We start from the raw sequence: 19,786 nt of genomic DNA on the forward strand, positions 1-19,786 counted from the left end.
ATTAAAGGCCAGTTAGTCTGAACTCAGTTGTTGGAGTGATGTTCCGGTTGATTCCTCAGGATGTGTTTTCACGGTACCTGGAGGCACATGATAATATAGGTCTCAGGCTGCATGGCTAACTGAAGGAACGCCCTTGCCTGATAAATCTATTGGAACTCTTTGAAGAAGTTATAACCATGATCGACAAAAGAGAATCGCTGGATGTTGTGCACGGATATTGAAAAGGCAATTGACATGAGGCCGCTTAGGAAGTTAAGAGCAGAAGGTATTACAGCATGGATAATGCATTGGTCGTTTGGCAGGAGGCAAAGAATGGAAATACAGGTTTGGTTGTTTTTTGTTGGTTGGCTGCCGATAACTAGTGGTGTACAACAAGGGCGTGTGTTGGGACAGCTTCTTTATTACATCATATGTCAATGACACGAGGGATGAAATAGTTGGCGCTGTGTCCAAGATTGTGGATGATGTAAATGTATGGGGAAGGGCAGGTAGTTTTGAGAACGTAGAGTGGTTAAATGACGTTTTAGACTGATTAGGAGAATGGAGATATAAGAGAAAGATGGAATATATTGTCGGGAAATGTACGGCCATGAAATTTGGAATATAAGTTTCGACTATTTTGCGGATGGAGAGGAAATGCAATGTTTGAGGCGCAAAGGGACTTGAGAGCTCCCGTGCAGGGTTCACTAAATTCTAATTTGCTGGTCGAGTCTGTGGTGAGGAAGGCAAATGTGAAGTCAGCATTCATTTCGCTGGAACTGCTATACAAACGTAAGGATATAATGTTAAGGCTTTCTAGAGAACTGCTTAGGCTGCACGTGGAGTATTGTCAGCAGTTGTAGGATCCTCGACTGAGAAAGGATGTGCTGACATTTGACAGGTTTCAAACGAGGTTCAAGTAAATGAATCGAGGATTGCAGGTCTTGACATACTAAGCGCCACTGTGTCACTTCACATGGTCTTATGAAGGCCAATGTGCCAAAATGCCACATTATGATTCTCTCCAGGAATTATGGAACTTCCCAGATCTCTCTGTCCTCCGGCACACCTCAATTCCATGTCATTCACTCAAGTGCTACCTTGCCTGGTTTTCGCAAAATGTAACATCTCACACGTGCCTGAATTGAATTCCATCCGCTTTTTTGCAGCCCATTTCCATCTGTTTTCCTGATGCTGCAAGAATTGATCACATACTTCGCCATCCACTGCCGCTCTGAATCAAGTTGTCATTTGCAAAGGCTGTTTACCACATTGTCATTGAAATACGTGTACTTACATACAGTATGGTGTACCTTAGAATGTCTTCCAACGAGTTACCCACGACTGATGTCAGATTCACCTGCCCCTAATTTCCCGGGTTATTCTCAGAGCCCTTCTTGACTAATGGGAGTTAACCCCCAACTTTCCGCCCGTGGCTGAGGCGTTTTGAATATCTCTGCCAGTGCCCATGCAATTACTACACTAGCCACCCACAAGAGGCGAGGGGAAACCCAATCTGGGCCTAGACATTCTTCATCCCTAATTTGCGTCAGGTTGGCAAAAACCTCTTCCTTTGTAATCTGTACATTGTCCATGACCTCAGGGCTGTTTTTGGCCCATTTCCTTCATTCATGTGTCGATCACCCAAGCAAAAACAGATGGAATCGTTTAAGATCTTCCCCATCTCTTTCGGCTCTATTATTGCATGATCATTCTGATGGTCAAGGGCACCATTTTTGTCCCTTGCAATCATTTTGCTCTTTATACATCTGCAAAGGTCCTTGGGATTTTCCTTTACCATAACCGCTCGATACAACTCATGCCCTCGTTTAGCCCGACCCAATCATCTCTTAAATATTGCATGCATTTCATATACTTCACAAGACAGTCATTTAATCCCAGGTGTCGATGCCTGATATGCCTCTCTCTTGTTCTTAAAAAGGCCCTCAACATCCTTCTAAATCAAGATTCCCAAAAGTCTTGCGATTTATTCCGACAGGAACCTACACGCCCTGAACTCTCAATACTTCACATCTGAAAGTACCGCACTTAGAAGGGATCCTAACCAAGTCCACACCAGCCTGAACTCTTTCGATGACATCGAAATTAGTCTTCTTCCAATCTAGAATTTCAATCCGTGGACCATTTGTGTATATCATCATAATTATGTTAAAGGTATGCAGAAATGAGTTCAGTGGACCTTGACACTGTCTTATACACCCTTTTTCAATTTATTCCCACCTATGTTCTTGACACTTCTCATGCTTTGAATTTTTTTAATGATTTTAAATTCTCTGGCCCCCCAATGTCTTACTTTCACCATGGACGTCCAGTCCCTATATACATCCACCCCCACCGAGATGGTCCCAAAGCTCTACGCTTTTTTCTTTTTTTTTTTGGATTCCAGACCTAACCAATTTCCCTCTACCACCACTCTCCTCCGTCTAGCGGAATTAGTTCTTACTCTCAATAATTTCTCCTTTGGCTCCTCCCACTTCCTCCAAACCAAAAGTGTAGCCATGGGCACCCGCATGGGTCCCAGTTATGCCTGCCTTTTAGTTGGCCTCCTGGAACAGTCCATGTTCCAAGTCTGTACGGGTATCGGACTCTTTTCCTTCGCTACATCGACGACTGCATTGGCGCTGCCTCTTGCACGCATGCTGAGCTCGTCGACTTCATTAACTTTGCCTTCAACTTTCATCCTGCCCTCAAATTTACCTGGTCCATTTCCGACACCTCCCTCCCCTTTCTTGTTCTTTCTGTCTCCATCTCTGAAGATAGCCTATCTGCTAATATCTGCAATAAGCCTACAGACTCTCACAGCTCCCTGGACTATTCCTCTTTCTACCTTGTCTCTTGCAAAAAAGGCTATCCCCTTCGCACAATTCCTCCGTCTATGCCGCATCTGCTCTCAGGATGAGGCTTTTCATTCCAGGACGAAGGAGATGCCTTCTTTTTTTTAAACAAAGGGGCTTCCCTTCTTCCACCATTAACTCTGCTCTCTAACGTATCTCCCCCATTTCCCGCACATCAGCCCTCACTCCATTCACTCGCCAACCCACTCGGGATAGGGTTCCCCTGGTCCTAACCTACCACCCCACCAGCCTCCAGGTCCAACGTATAATTCTCCGTGACTTCCGCCACCTCCAACGGGGTCCCACTACCAAACACATTTTTCCTTCCCCCCCCTCTTTCTGCTTTTCGCAGGGATCGCTCCCTACGCGACTCCATTGTCCACTCGTCCCCCCCCCCCCATCCCTTCCCACCGATCTCCCTCCTGGCACTTATCATTGCAATCGGAACAAGTGCTACACCTGCCCTTACACTTTCTCCCTCACCACCATTCAGGGCCCCAGACAGTCCTTCCAGGTGAGGCGACACTTCACCTATGAGTCGGCTGGTGTTGTATACTGCGTCCGGTGCTCCCGACGTGGCCTTTTATATATTGGTGAGACCCGACGCAGACTGGGAGACCGTTTCGCTGAACACTTACGCTCGGTCCACTAGACAAAGCAGGATCGCCCAGTGGCCGAACATGTTAATTCCAAGTCCCATTGCCATCCTGATGTCTATCCATAGCCTCCTCTATTATCAAAATGAATCCAAACTCAGGTTGGAGTAACAAAACCTTATATACCGGCTGGGAAGCCTCCAACCTGATGGCATGAACATTGACTTCTCTAACTTCCGTTAATGCCCTCTTCCCTTCTTACCCCATCCCTGATATACTTATCCGTTTGCCTGTTCTCCATCTCCCTCTAGTGCTCCCCCTCCTTTCCTTCTCCCGAGGCCTCCCTCCCATGATCCTTTCCCTTCTCCAGCTCTGTATCACTTTCGCCAATCACCTTTCCAACTCTTAGCTTTATCCCACCCCCTCCGGTCTTCTCCTATCATTTCACATTTCCCCCTCCCCCCACCACCTTCAAATTTCTTACTATCCTTTCGGTTAGTCCTGACGAAGGGTCTCGGCCTGAAACGTCGACAATGCCTTACCCTATAGATGCTGCCTGGGCTGCTGTGTTCCACCAGCATATTGTGTGTGTTGTTGTTTGATTTTCCAACATCTGCAGATTTCCTCAAGTTTAATCAATCTGATGGCCTGGTGGAAGCCGCTGTCCCGGAGCCTTACGGTGCTGGCTTTTTTTTGCCGCGGTACCATTTCCCAGATGGTAGCAGCTGAAACAGATTGTGGTTGGCGACGACTGGGTTCCCCAATGAAACATCGAGCCTTTTTACCCACCTGTCTTTGTAAATATCCTGTAAAGTGATCATTGGATGCAAGTTCTTCCCAATACACTGCTGTCACCTGCGAACTTCGCCCACTGACCCTGGCAGACGAGTTTCAACACATCTTTCCGGGGTTTCATTCTGGAGCGCACGATCGACGTTCTGTCCCACTGGCCAGTGAATGCCCTGTACTGTTAAAAGGAGCTGCAAACATTTGGTAAATTATGGCCGGACGAGGACACAGAAAGATGCGATAGAGTAACCGGAAAGTATCTCAAAACACAGGCCGTCATGCTCCCCTTGAACGTTTCACCTTTTACCGTTATGGGAGCTGCAGTTAATAAGTGAAAATTTAAAAGCACCCTCTGTCACAAACATCTTTCTTGCAGGAATCTCTGATCTCTCTCCATATTCTTTCCTGGAACTCGCTCGGACTGTTCGGTGCTGTCTGTAGTATAATCCCGTTAACATTGTCAAACGTTCCTGTTTTCTCAATTACACCGATAGCGCCTCACTGTTGAGTTTTCCAGTCTGTCCTGACTGAGAACGGCTGTGACATTTTCCATGACTAGTAACACCACCTCTCCTCCTTTAATCCCGCCAGCTCTGTCGCGTCTACAACAACGAAATACATTGAGGTGCCAGCCCTGGCCTCCTGAAAATGTCTGACTGATGGCTGCAATGTCACAATTCCAAGTGTTGATCGATGACCTGCGCTCCTCTGTCTTTCCTGCGACACGTCTTGCATTGGAATATACGCAGCTTAGGACTCTAGGTGCGCGCTCAGTCTTTTGATTCCTGCGTTTGTCTGAGGTTTTACCGACATCTGTGTCCACAACCTCTCCAGTGACTGTTCTGGCCCTCGGGATCGCATTCCCCTGAAACTCCAGCTGAGACCGCACCATGGAGCAATGGCCAACCCTCCCGCCAGGACTTCTTTATCATTTCAGTGATTCACCTCCCCCCACAGCGTCACTTGTACAAATCCCATCCCAGCTCTCTGGGTGAGGCTTTTCATTCCAGAACTAATGAGAGTTTCTCCTCCTTCAAAGAAATGGGCTTTTCTTCCTCCACATCAACGCTGCCCTCACCCGGATCACTACCAGTTCGCGCACTCCATCCTCTCGCTATCCGAACGGAGAGAGGGTTTCGCTAGTCCTCACCTACCACACATTGGCCTACGGGTCCAGCACATAAATTCTGTAATTTCCGCCATCCTCAAGGGGATTTCAGTATCGAGCACGTTCCACCCCCCGTCCTCCACATTCTGCTTCCCCTGGGGATCGCTCCCTATGCGAGTTCCTTGTCCATTCGTCCTTCTCCACTGGACTCCCTCTTAATACTTGCACATGCAAGTGGAACATGTGCCAAACTTGCCCCTGCACCTCCACCCCTCAGGTCCCCAAACAGTCCTTTCCGCTGAGGCGACATGTTACCTGTGAGTCTCTTTGGGTCACGTTCCCGGTGTTGCCTCTTGTGTACCGGTGAGATCTGTGGTAGACAGGGAACTATTTTGCTGAACTCTCACAGTTCGTTTGCCAGAAAAATAAAGCGGGTACTCCCGTTGGCCACCAATTTCATTTATAGTTCCATGTCCATTCTGACTCCGGGTGGAGGAGCAACGCCTTCAATTCCGCCTGGGTAGCTCCAATCTGATGGCATGAACTTCGATTTCTCCAACTTCCGGTAATTGGCTTCAGCCCCTTCACCATTCCTCCATTCCCATTTCTCGTTCTTACCTCAGCGCCTTTCCTGCCCAACTCCTCCCTCTGGTGCTCCACCGCAGCCATTTTCTTCTATGCTCTTCTCTCCTCTCCTGTCGGAATCCCCCATGTCCAGCCCTTCATCTCTTTCACCAAACAACTTGCCAGCTCTTTACTACACCCCTCCCCCTCATCCTGTTTCACCAATCACAAACCACCTTGTAATTCTTCCTATACACCGCCAGTTTTTTGCTCCGACTTCTTACCCCTGTTTCTAGTCCCGATGGACGGTTATGGCATGAAATGTCCACTGCTCAATCGTGTCCACTGATGCTGTCTTGTCTGCTGAGTTCATTCAGCATTTTGTATGTGTTGCTGTCTATTTCCAGCATCTACAGGTTTTCCCGGCTTTCCCCGAGGATATCAATCCCCCTCCATTTCAAGCGAAAACCATCTCTCCTGTACATGTCTCATGTTCCGTGTAAGAGAACCCAATGATCCAGACATCTCAGGCTTTCCCTCCAACAGTAACTCGTTAACCAGATGTTAAACTGCATAATCATCTTATTTTCCTATCGCCCATTGTTCTGCGTCCTGAACCTTGGGATGTAATTACATATCTGCATGTTGAGTCTATCACCCCCTCTGCCTCTCTGTGTTATAAGCGACCTTGTTCGCTGCAAGCAGCATCTTACTATCTTTGCCGAGTTTCGCGAGGAGCTGATGAGGAAGACAGAGTTGTTGATGTTGCCCACATGGAGTTTAGTAAGGTTGTTTTCAAAGTACCGCAGTGGAGTCTCTTCCCAGATCATGGTGCAAAAGATCCACAGTGAACTGGCCATTTGGATTCAGAAATAGCGTTCCCGTTGAAGGCAGTGAGTAGTGTTGGATGGGACTTATTTTGACTGAAGGTCCGCGACTGGAGCTGTTTCACAGGGATCTGAACGTGGAGCAGAGAGAACCCGTCCCATTCCGCACTGACGTGACGGAGGGCTCGAGTTTGAAAACAAATCCTTCTCGTACGTGGAGAAAGCGAAGGTGGCGATGAAGCTGTGGCCTGTAAGTGTATATAAATGACGTACATGGAAATGTAGGTGGGTGGGTTAGGAGGCTTTTAGGTGGCGTGTAGAGTGGCGGTGTTGTGACAAAGGGCACAGAGGTATTTAGATCGGAGAAATTACAGATGGAGCTTATCCCAACCTGATTTGAAATCTTGCATTTAGTCGGATCAAATATGCAGAGAAGAGGTACTGTTAATGACCAGCCTCTGAACCGTGTTGATGACAAGAGGGATCTTGGGGTCCAAGCCCATAGCTCCCTGAATGTGGCCTCATAGGTCAATACTGCCCTCCAGCGCGTCTGCCGTATTTCACGCACCTCTGCCCTCACCCCATCTCCCCACCAGGGATAGAGTCCTCCTGGATCTCAGCTATACCCTACCAGCCTACAGATCCAACGTAACTTCCGCCACCTCCTATGAGATCCCACCACTAGCCACATCTTCCTCTCCCCCCCCCCACCCCCCCTACTGTCGGATTTCCGCAGGGATCGCTCCCGACGCGATTCCCTTGTCCATTCAATCCACCATCCCTCCCAACCGACCTCCCTCCAGGCACTTATCCCTGCAAACGGAAGAAGTGCTACAGCTGCCCCCACACGTCTTCCCTCACCACCATCCCAGGCCCCAGACAGTCCTTTCAGGTGAGGCACCACTTCAACTGCCAGTCAACCGGGTCGATATACTTTATCAGGTGCTCCCGATGTGACCATTTATACATTAGGCAGACCCGCCGCAGGCTGGGAGACCGTTTCGCAGAACAACGGCGCTCGGTCCTCAGGCAGTGGCGGGATCTCCCTGTGGCCACACACTTCAATTCCACAGACCACTCCCTCTCCGATATGTCTGTCCATGGCCTCCTCTACCGTCAAGATGAGGCCACACGCAGGTCGATGGAGCAATACCTTATCTCCCACCTAGGTAGCCTCCTACCTGCCGGCATTAAAATTCAACTCACAGACGTCCGTTGATACCCCTGACCCTACCCCCCTTACCCCATCCATATCTATAATTTTAGTCTGGTTCTCTTTCTGTCTCTTTTCCCCCCTCACTATAATCTCCCCCCACCCTACCGTTCTTTCTCTTTTATTTCCCATATTCTCCACCTTTCTCCATCCCATTTCCCTTCAGCCTATCACTTCCCAGCCCTTTACTTCATCCCTCCCCCCACTTCTTATCCCCCACTCCACCTTCCCAGGTTACTTCACTCCTGATGAAAGGTTTCGGACAGAAACGTCGTCAGTACCTACTCTCATAGATGCTGTCTGGCCTGCTGAGTTCTGCCAGCATTTTGTGTTTTTTATAACACTGCTGAGACCGTATCTGGCTAATTGCATTCAGTCTGGTCGCCCATTACAGTACGGATGTTTTTGCTTTGGAGAGTTCAGCAGAATGCTGCTTGGATTAGAGGGTGTGTCACAAGGAGTGGTGGGATAAGTTGTGTTTTTCAATGGAGTGGTGGAGGCTGAGACGATCTGCGGGAGGTCTATAATCCTATAAGGTGGACATATAGAGGGTGTTGACCCTTGGCCAAGTGGTTAAGGCATTCGTCGAGTGATCTGAAGGTCGCTAGTTCGAGCATTGGATGAGGCTGCGTGTGTGTCCTTGAGCAAGGCACTTAACCACACACTGATCTGGGACGACACCGATGCCAAGCTGTATAGGTCCTAAAGCCCTTCCTTTTGACCACGTGAAGAAGGGAGACTTGCAGCTTTGGCATTTTTCCTATATAAAAAAAACCTTGCCCAGTCTTGCGCCCTGGAAACCTTCCAAGGCGCAAATCCATGATCTATCGAGACTAACGGAAGCCTACATACGGCCAGTACCGTTTCTGAGAGTGTTGAAGTGTTTCATATCAGAGGGGATGCATTGAAAGTGAAACATAATCATTTCAAAGTTGATGTGCGGGGCAATAACTTTCTTTTGCACGGAGAATGGTGGAATGCCGGGAACACACAAACTGTGCTGTGCCGAGAGGCAATAAGAATAGAAGTATTCAGGATGATCTTTGAAATGTATGTGCAGGAAACGGACGGTTATAGACGTTATGCTGGAAGAAGGAATTGGTTTAGTGGGGCATTTCATTACCAGAGTAATTCCTGTGGTGTACTGTTCACTGTTCCGTGTTCCGAAAGCGCCTGCTTTAGGTACCGTGACCGGGCAACTAGCTCCAGTTATGCACCATTCCCTGGAAAAAGACTTTTCCCCCCCCCCCCCCCCCCGTGAACACTTTAAATCTTCAGATTCCTACGTTAAGCGCAATTCTTATTTACATCGGTGGAACATTACAACCTTCTCGTGCTGACGACAAACGTGAATTTAGATAATCAAATGTCAATGCAAAAACAGACTAGACCTGAAACATCTGGCTGAGCTGATGAGGATTCGGACGTGTCTTTCATATGGATGAGAAAGTAATCCGGACAGCGTTTACAGGCAATGGATTTGTAATAAACGCAGATGGGATAAAGGTTTACACACTGCTTAATATTGTTGTGTTACCTTTAAGGCATTTGTTTAGTTTATCATATTTTCGCTTTAGTAATTCGATTGTTATCATTTTCTAGTTAAAGGTAAGATTGTTTAAAGTAAATTCGTTGTCTGTGATACATGGCGGCATGCGATGACGTCACACCCGGTTTCGCCGCGTCTTGTGGGAAAATACCGGTTTGGAGAAACGGGAAGGAGAGGGCTCACATGTGTGCAGGGTCAGCGCGAGAAAAGTTTTCTTTCTACGCACTAGAAACATTACTGAAGCAACGCCGTAAGTTCATAAGATAATCGATATTTTGTATTTAAAATATTAACGCTGATTCTGTTAAAATGAATGACGATTGATAAAGTTTATGTTTTTTGTTATTTGAAGAGTTGCGGATAGTTTGTGTTGAAGTGTATTTAAAACCAGTCGATGATGTAGGTAGATTCTGACTGTATGTTGCACTTTAATATAATATAGTTGTTGTAGTTTTACTTTTGCAAGTATTTATGATGTAAATGTGATGTCAAGAAGGTAACGAATACTGTACAAATCTTGTATTGTTTTATCAACAGTTTTCACCATACGTTAATGTGGAAGAGTGAACAGTAAACGATTAATCTTACTGGGACCGCCTCATTGACTGGTTTAAGCTTCGAGTTTCGTTCAGAGTTCTCTTACACCTGCGCGAGAACACTACAGTGAAAAGGCGGCATTGCCAGGTGTTTCAAGTGCTGCAGTGACAACACGATCCAGCATCAAGTCGTTGCCATCCATCGACAGGGGCAGTAGGGCATCAACAAGTAAGGCCGCCCAAGCAAGAGCTAAAGCAGAAGCCGCCAAGGTCAGAGCGTTGGACGCAGAACAAGAAACAAAATTGAAAAAGGAAGTGGCTGCCAGAGAAGCAGAAAACCAAAAGGAAAAGGCTGCCAGAGAAGCCAAAAAACAGTTGGGAAAGGTAAGGATAGAGTCAGAGTTAGAAGTGCTGACTACACCGAAAAGCAGAAGCTGCCAGGGTGGATGCAGAGATAATAGAAAGTGCTGAAGAAATGCACGTTCTGGTTGACGTAAAATCTACTTCAGAAAGGTCCAGATTGGAACGCACAAGCGACTATGTCCGATCTCAAATAGACTGAAGATTCGCTCTTCCTCTCCATACTTAGATGCTAACATCCCACCTCTCGAGGAGTCTCAGGAAGGCCCAAATGCATCACATTCACCTGAGGAAGACAATGTACCCTTGCAACTCCGCGACGAACTCAAGTATGAAAGGGCTCAGGACAAATACTTCTCGACACCAAACTTACCAGATTTGGCGAGAAATGAGGCAAAGGCCGAATTCAGAACAGCGAATTCCATAACAGATGTACATCCTCGGTCAGATACCCGCCGACATATTCCCCCAGCCAGCGTGCCACTAGCAGTTGAACCCATGGCACAGCATTTAGCAGGTCGAGATCTCGTCACAGGACTATACCAATTTGACGATAAGCCTGGATATTACCGTGCATGGTACTCCTCATTCGCCAACGCTATCGACGAAGTCCAGCTCAGAGTAACCCAAGAGTTGGATCTTATGACGAAATGGCTGGGAAAAGAATCACGCGAACAGGTGAGACGCATACGTTCAGTGTACGTCAACAACCCCAAGCTAGCCTTAAGCAAAGCGTGGGAGAGACTTCGGGAGGACTATGGGGCCCCCGAAATTATTGAAGCGGCGCTATACCGACGTCTGGAAAACATTCCTAAGGTGTCAGCCAAGGACCACACTAAGTTAAGAGAGCTCTAAGATTTACTCATGGAGATTCAAGGCGCCAAAGAAGATGGCTATTTAACTGGTCTATTATACCCAGATACTCCATCCGGGATTAGACAAATCGTGGACTAACTTCCATTTGGGTTGCAGGACAGGTGGCTGTCTGTTGCCTCAGAGTACAAGGAAGAGAACAATGGTCGATTTCCTCCCTTTGAGTATTTTACTAGGTTTGTGTGCAAGGACGTGAAGAAGCGAAACGCCCCTAGCTCATGAGTCCAGGTAGCAGTACAATTTACACCAAGCCAGTTAAATCCACTTCGAATAATTTCAACATTAATAAACCTGTCTCAGTGCGTAAAACTGAAGTCTTTACAACTAATAATGACCCTAGCAAGAATTGTCCATTGCACAACAAACCCCACCCCTTCAAAAATGCAGAACGTTTAGGAAAAAAAACCCTTTAAGAGAGAATGGCCCTTCTCAAGGAGAAAAAAAAAATGTTTTAAATGTTGTTCCTCTACCTCTCACTGCGAGAGAGTGTACGATCTCCTTGAAGTGTCCGGAATGTAATAGCACTAATCACCATGCATCCGGGCCCTTTACTGCAAACCGACAAAGCTCCTTCAGCCTCACAACAGGACGGCGGGGAGGGAGAGGCTCACTCGAAAACAACTGTTGTCAGCTCGAGCTGTACAGAGGTTTGCGGTCAAGCTCAGTCAAGCCGTTCTTGTTCCAAGATCTGCCTCATTAAGGGAGCCAAAGACAAGGCCATCAAAGCCTACGTAATTCTGGACGATCAGAGCAATCGCTCACTAGTCAGACCAGAGTTCTTTGACTTTTTCAACATTGAGAGTAATCAGTTCCCATACTACCTTAGAACTTGCTCAGGCAGCGTGGAAACATATGGAAGGAAGGCAGAAGGCTTCCAGCTCGAGTCCCTGGATGTTAAAGTTGTTATCTGTCTCCCTCCGCTCTTAGAGTGCGATGAAATTTTGAATAACCGCACTGAGATCCCGACGCCAAGTGCAGTGCTACACCAGCCACATCTCCACTACATTGCCAAGCACATCCCAGAACTGGATCCAAGAGCAGAAATACTCCTGCTATTAGGAGCAGATGTTCTCCAGGTGCACAAGGTTAGGCAGCAGATCAATGGACCACACGACGCCCACTTTGCGCAGCGCCTGGATCTGGGCTGGGTGGTGATAGGAGAGGTGTGCCTTGGCAATGTACACAAACCGACAGTTTGCAGACTCAAGACCAATGTGCCAGAGTTTCATGTGTATCAGGGAAGCACGACAAGGCTTTAACAAATGTAAAGTAACTGACGAGACGCTGGGTCAGTCAGTCTTCGCTCAAACTGAGCATGATAATAAACTTGCTCCATCAGCTCAAGACGCCATTTTCTTAAACATAATGGACACCAAAGTCTTCAGAGATGAAGCAAATAATTGGGTCGCCCCACTACCTTTCAGAGAACCACGCCAGTGCTTGCCAAACAACAAAGAGCAGGCAGTCAAGCGGTTCACGTCCTTGCCAAAAACCCTGAAAAAGGAAACCTGAGATGCAGCAACAATACGTAGCATTTATGAAGAAGATCTTCGCTAATGGACATGCTGAAGTAGCACAACCGCGGAGGGAAGGCGAGGAGTGCTGGTACCTCCCAACGTTTGGGGTTTACCACCCACAAAAGCCCAATCAGATCAGGGTGGTCTTTGGGTCCAGTGCTCAGTGCGCTGGTATCTCCCTTAATGACGTGCTCCTTACAGGCCCCGACCTCAACAATACCCTTCTCGGGGTCCTGCTGCGCATCCGGAAGGAAAAGGTCGCAATCTTAGCGGACATCCAGCAGATGTTCCATTGCTTCTTAGTACAGGAGGACCATCGCAATTTCCTCCTTTCTATGGTACAAGGACAATGACATTAACAAGGAAGTTATCGAGTACCGGATGAAAGTCCACGTTTTTGGCAATAGTCCATCACCTGGCTATCTATGGGCTGCGAAGAGCCATCGGAGAGGGCGCACAGCAGCACGGCGATGACACCGTTGAGTTTGTAGAAAGGCACTTCTATGTCGATGACGGCTTGATATCACTACAGACAGAAGAAGAAGCAATCGATCCGACGTACACAAGCCTCACTCGCAGAGTCAAACCTCCGCTTGCATAAGTTCGCATCAAAATCGTCAGGCAGTAATGGAGGCCTTTCCACACGATGACTGTGCTCCAGCAATCAAAGACCTAGATATAGATGGAGAAACCGTACTCACACAAAGGAGCTTGGGTCTCCTTTGGGAGATTACGACTGACACATTCACGTTCTCCGTGCCGACCGTGATCAAGCCATTCACCCGCCGTGGAGTTCTCTCCACTGTCAACAGTGTTTTCGATCCCTTGGGTCGACTGGCGCCAGTTACGATCCAGGGCAGAGTCCTTCTCAGAGAACTTACCTCTGAGATCTCCGACTGGGATACACCCCTACCAGAAGACAAGCTAAGCAAGTGGGAGGCTTGGGGAGATTCAATCAATATCTAAAACAGCTTCATATCCGACGTAGGTACACTGCGACCTCACTCACTGAGGCGGCGCACACAGAATTGTGTGTTTTCTCGGATGCGTCTACCAAGGCCATCGGTGCCGTGGCTTACTTGAAAGTAGTCGGGAAGGATGGTCAAGTTGAAGTAGGATTTGTAACCGGTAAGGCGAAGCTCATTCCTCAGTCCGAGCCGACAATTCCAAGGCTTGAACTGTGCGCAGCTGTGCTGGCTGTGGGAATGGCGGATCATATCCAGGACGAGCTGGACCTAGAGCTGGACGATATCAAGTTCTACACAGATAGCAAAGTCGTGCTTAGTTATATTCATACCGAATCAAAACGCTACTACGTGTACGTTCATAATAGAGTTCAAAGTACCCGGCTGTCATCAAAGCCTGAACAATGGCATTATGTACGTACCGAGGATAACCCTGCAGACCATGCCTCGAGATCCTTACCTGCATCCCGCCTGGCTCAGACATCCTGGTTCACCGTACCCCACCCCCCCCCCCCCACCAACATAAAAAAACTCAAATGAGCGAGACATTTGAGCTGATTGAACCCAAAGGAAATTCGGAAATTCGGCCGCAAATACAAACAGGAGTCACCTACCTCGAAGAATCGATACGTACTAACGAACGCTTTCAGCGGATCTCCACTTTGAATTCTTCAGTGAGAGGACTTGCGTTCCTCATTCACGTGGCCAGATCACACAAACATTCATCCCGAGACGGTAAATGAAGGGGATGGCACAATCGTAACTTACCTCGCACTGCGGAAGAATTGACCCTGGCAAAGAACGTCATCTTTAAAGCAACTCAGAGCAGCTTTTGCAAGGGTTTTCGGCTCTCCAAGCAAATAAACAAATACCAAAGGACAGCCCTTTGAGGAAATTCAAACCGATCCTGAACAACGATATCATTTGCATTGGAGGCCGGTTAATACACTCCCAACTTCCAGCTGCAGAAAAGAGTCCAGTAATCCTGCCCAAAGACAGCCATGTATCCTTACTGCTCACTCGCCATCACCATGAACAGGTAAGGCATCAGGGTCGTCACGACGGAAGGAGCAATCAGGGCAGCGGGACTGTGGATCTTGGGAGGTAAAACACTAATCAATTCAGTACTCCACAAATGTGTAACCTGCAGGAAACTGCTAGGCAAGTTGAAAACTTCTGACCAAGGTGATGTGAAAACTTTCCAAAGGCCAGTTACAGAAGTCATTCTACTTCTAGCTAAGGACTGATTTAGAGACTGAAGTTTTGTATTATGTTCATAATGGCCTTACGAAGCTCAGGCGAGGAGTACCTTATAGGCATTTGTTTAGTTTATTATATTTTCGCATTAGTAATTCGTTCGTAATCGTTTTCTAGTTAAAGTTCAGGTTGTTTAAAGTAAATTCGTTGTCTATGATATATCGCGGCATGCGATGACGTCACCCCCGGTTTCACCGCGTCTTGTGGGAAAATACCCATTTGAAGAAACGGGAAAGAGGGGGTTGTGTGTGCAGGGTCAGCGCGAGAGAAGTTTTCTTTCTAAGCACTAGAAACATCAGAGAAGCAACACCATAAATTCATAAGATAATCGATATGTTGAAGTAAAAATGTTAACGCTGATTCTGTTAAAAGTAATGACAGTTTATTACTTAGATTTGAGGATAGTTTGTGTTGATATATTTAAAAGCAGTCGATGGCGTAGGTAGATTCTGACAGTATGTTAGACTTTATTGTAATATAGTTGTTGTAGTTTTACTTTTGCAAGTATTTATGATGTAAATGTGATACCAAGGAGGAAACAAATTCTGCATATATCTTGTATTGTTTTATCAACAGTTTTCACCATACATTGATGTGGAAGAGTGAATAGTAAACGGTTAATCTTACTGGGACCGCCTCATTGACCGGTTTATACTCGGTGTTTAGTTCAGTGTTCTTACACCTGAATGAGAACACCACAATGGTTACACCTTTACAGAATACATAAACGTGTAGGGTGTAAGGGGTAAAATGAGAATGGACTGAATTATATTGACATGAACTAGAATGGGAACATAAAAATAATGGGTTTATGGAGAACCTAGGAGGGAAGGAATTATATCGCCATGACATACTATGTTTAATTATTCCCTTTGTCATGTTGCAAAACATGTCTCCGGATCGTATAAGTTTTTTTTTTATTGTGCAACAATTGAACACGGGGCATTTTAGCGTGAAGCATATCAGGAAAGAAATCATGCAGTCTTGATTGCAATTTTGGTGGTCTTAACTGATTTCATTTATCCTCTTTCTTCAATTAAAGTGTGACTAATTAAATTCGCAATGCTGTGTTTCATTACGTATAATCGATAGGATTTGTTGGGGTAATTTAGCTTTCCTTAGAAGACAGAAGCAGTGAAGATTTTACTTCCCACTTCTCTTCCCCACAGCCCAGTCCAGTTGATAACGGGAATGCGCCTTTAAGTTGGAGTGTCAACCGCCGTTTATCCAAAGCCTGACATACTTAATTAAGCCAATCAGTAAACGAGCTGACGGAGACTAATGTGACTCACATTGGGTTAGTAAATGAGCATCTGACTCGACCCACGCCGTCTTGTGGGAATGTCTGACAGTGAAGTTGGTGAGCGGAATGGGAATAGATGGACATATCCGCAGACGGATGTGCGGGCGGCATTCCGGAGTAGTTCTTTGTCTGGCATCTGGCGGGAAGAATGAGGTTCTGAATCTTTTGGACGGGGCTTTGCCCCTCCCCACACACACACTATCCTAACGTCCCGGACTGCCGGTCGCTGGGACAATCCGCTCTGGAATAACTCCTGGGAGATCAGGCGGTGAATCTGAGGAGCTGGAACCCGGACTGGAGACTCGGCCGCCGCCTTTGGCGACTGCTCAGGATGCGGCGCCGTTAATCAACTGAAGCATCGAAGTAACGGGATATTTCACCGCGCTGATCACCTGCTCCCTGAATTTCGACTGAGTCGCCGCGTAAATAAACGTGTTCGTGCAGCAACTGAAATTCATCAGGAAAACACCGACATAATGGAAGATCCATTCAGAATCATTAACATCGAATCCTTTTCCCGAGACCTGATAGTGAATGAAATTTACAACCATTGTCATCCACAGGAGGATGAAGTTGCCGGAGAGGGTGAAGAGTAAAACCACAGACCTCCTCCTGCTCTCTATCTCCGGGTCACTGCGGTTCTCCCCCTTGCTCTGACCCTTCAGCCTCTTACGGAACCGACTGGCCACTAAAATGTGCCTGACGGTCAGAGCGTTGAGCAGCAGGATCCCAGCGAAAGGGAGGAACGGAGTTAAAACCGTATCGAGCCAGTCATAGCCCACCCACCAGGGGTCAGTGAAATAATTGTCCTTGGTAATACAGGACCACGGTACATTGTCGATGATCACTTTGGGTTCCCATGTGAAATATCGGGGAACGTTTCTCAGACTCGATAGTACGCCGGTTGTTGTTAGAACCACAGCCGCAGTTTTCCTGGTGCAATATTTTGTTTTCAGTTTCTGGCAGCAAATGGCGACAAACCGGTCAAAGGTGAAAGAGACGGTGAACCAGACAGAACAGTGTGTGGCTGTGTAGCTCAGTACATCGGTAACACTGCACACAGGAGTGATGTCCAACAAACTCCGCGGGAAGTAATACACTCTGATTCGAATCAAAATGACGCTGGTGACAATGATCAGTAGATCGGCCGCTGCCATGGCCACCAGGTAGCGAGTGGTGCAGGTAGAGAGGCCGCACTTTCCCCGGGAGAGGATCACAATCGTCACTACATTCACTGGAGAGAAGGAACAGACACTGGGCATTACTGAAAACATTCTCCGGGTATTAACATGGGATTGGGCTTTGGCTAAAACTCGGGAGTGCTAGAGTCTGTAAACGGCTGCTAATCTTACACCAGAAATGGGTCGCCCTGTCTCTGACTTTTCTTCTTCAGTGTGGAGATAAGATGATGTGTGGGGAATCGTTGGCGATTAAAACAATCTGCAAGAACAACAGCGATTGGTGCTGATCCACATTTCAGTCGCTGATGGGGCCGGTTTCACTGAATTAACTGTGACTGACCAGGACTCTGGAAAATCAGCATCTGATGAGGCCGAGAAGGGATACAGAGAGGAGCAACACACACAAAACTGGAGGAACTCAGCAGGTCAGGCAGAATCCATGGAATTGAATAATCTTTCGTTTCGGTCGAGACCCCCCTTCAGACGAAGCGCTGCCCCAATTTATGACGTGTTTCAGAGGGAAAGAAGGTACCACTTAGTGACCTGTGGCTGAGTTGCTCCGTTAATGGATTAATTCTGTAGCACATCTCAATTCGATAACTATCGTCAGCAGATCCGTGGACACTGGTTCAGGTGATCAGACCCAATTATTGTCCGACAGGCAGTGAGATCCGACTGGGACAGACTCCACAGGGAGACATGAAACACAGGACCAGGGTTTCACTCTGATCGATAACTCAGAAACAGTGAACTTTACAATGTAAACCCCTCCCAGTCACAGCTTGTGGGGGAGCTGCCTGTCCCCACACTGGGACAACTCCGGACAAGGTGTCATTGAAGGCTAGAACAACGTTCGAGTCGATCCCGTGAGTTAGATGAAAGACAGTAGTTCAGCTCCGCTTGACATTAAATATGAAAAAATCAGAGTGTTGAACTGACAGTATCAATATCTCCGACGGATATTTGTACAATGATCATCAAGATAGAAGCTTATCAAATGATCACAAATAGATTTACATGGTTAACACATAGAAATAACAAACATGAATTGCTCTGCTCACTCACCAGGAACTCCAATGACGGCAATGAACACGTACAATATTTTCTCCACACTACAGTACCTATCCAACAATGCAGGCATTTTCTCTGTCCAGTGACCTGTCCCCACTGTGCTACAGGCGATCTCTCGGCATGAAACGTTGAGGCAGCACATGCCTGGGGTTTTAATACCATTTAGCGACTCCACAGAGACACATTTCAACAGATTTAAAAATAACTGTTTTAAAATTATTTACAAAACAATTGTCAGGCAGGTGCAATCCCCGTGGTGACAGATTGCGATTAAATAATTAACTAGTGCAATGTTTGGACTGTTTGTGTGAATTAATTTGTCCCAACAAAGGTGACTGAACCTTTAGTGGTTTCTTATCAATTCAATGTGATCCCACTGTAAATATGTACTTCAATGGAGCCAATTGAGAGACACAGAATATTGAAGTAAATTATGTCATTGTAGTTTGTAAAATTGCATTGTATCACCTACTGTTACCATTCTCCTCGAGAGTACACACACTTGGATTAGTTTGTGTTTGTGGGACTCTAACGAGGGGGTCGCCAGGTAAAGATCTGCTTGTGATGGTGAATAAACACTTCCATATCCACAAAATCCCCCCGCATCTTCAGAGACTTAGTGACAGTCAGAACATTTCGGTGCTCGTCCGGGACCCACCCTTAACCATAATACATGATCATAAATTCTAGTAGGGGGATGAGTATGTTTCAATCATATCACCACGTATGTGTTAAAGAATACGGCGGAGCGCTGGAGAGGCGGATAAGAAAGTGCAGTTCTGTGTAGCGTGTTTCTGTGTCTCTGTGTCGATCGACTCGTTGTCTCCGCCTGACCCTGCCTGACTATATACATATCCACAGACGTCGAGTTCAATTTATCCCCTCGGTTCAGTCCCGTATCTTCTCTTTCCCAGAGTGTTGCATTGAACGTGGCCATGTTTAGGGTGGTTCAAGAGTCTCCGGCATTCCAAATAAAGTTTATGGGGCGGATTCCTACTTTAGTTTCTACAAGCGGTCCAGCTGCACCATCCAACCATGTGGTGAACACACGTTCAATTTGGACTCCCCCTAGGTAACTCTGGATACAAGTCGTGGCTTTTCGTCAGCACTATGGGCAATGCATTGTACGTAACACAGTTGTCCTTCCAGGGGCAATGGGCCATTGTTACATCCTGACAAATCCCAACCCACCTGGGTTGTGGGCGATCAACGGCAAATAAACTTTGTGTCCAGAATTGCATCG

This window comes from Hypanus sabinus, unplaced genomic scaffold, assembly GCF_030144855.1.
Source record: "Hypanus sabinus isolate sHypSab1 unplaced genomic scaffold, sHypSab1.hap1 scaffold_812, whole genome shotgun sequence".
NCBI lineage: Eukaryota > Metazoa > Chordata > Chondrichthyes > Myliobatiformes > Dasyatidae > Hypanus > Hypanus sabinus.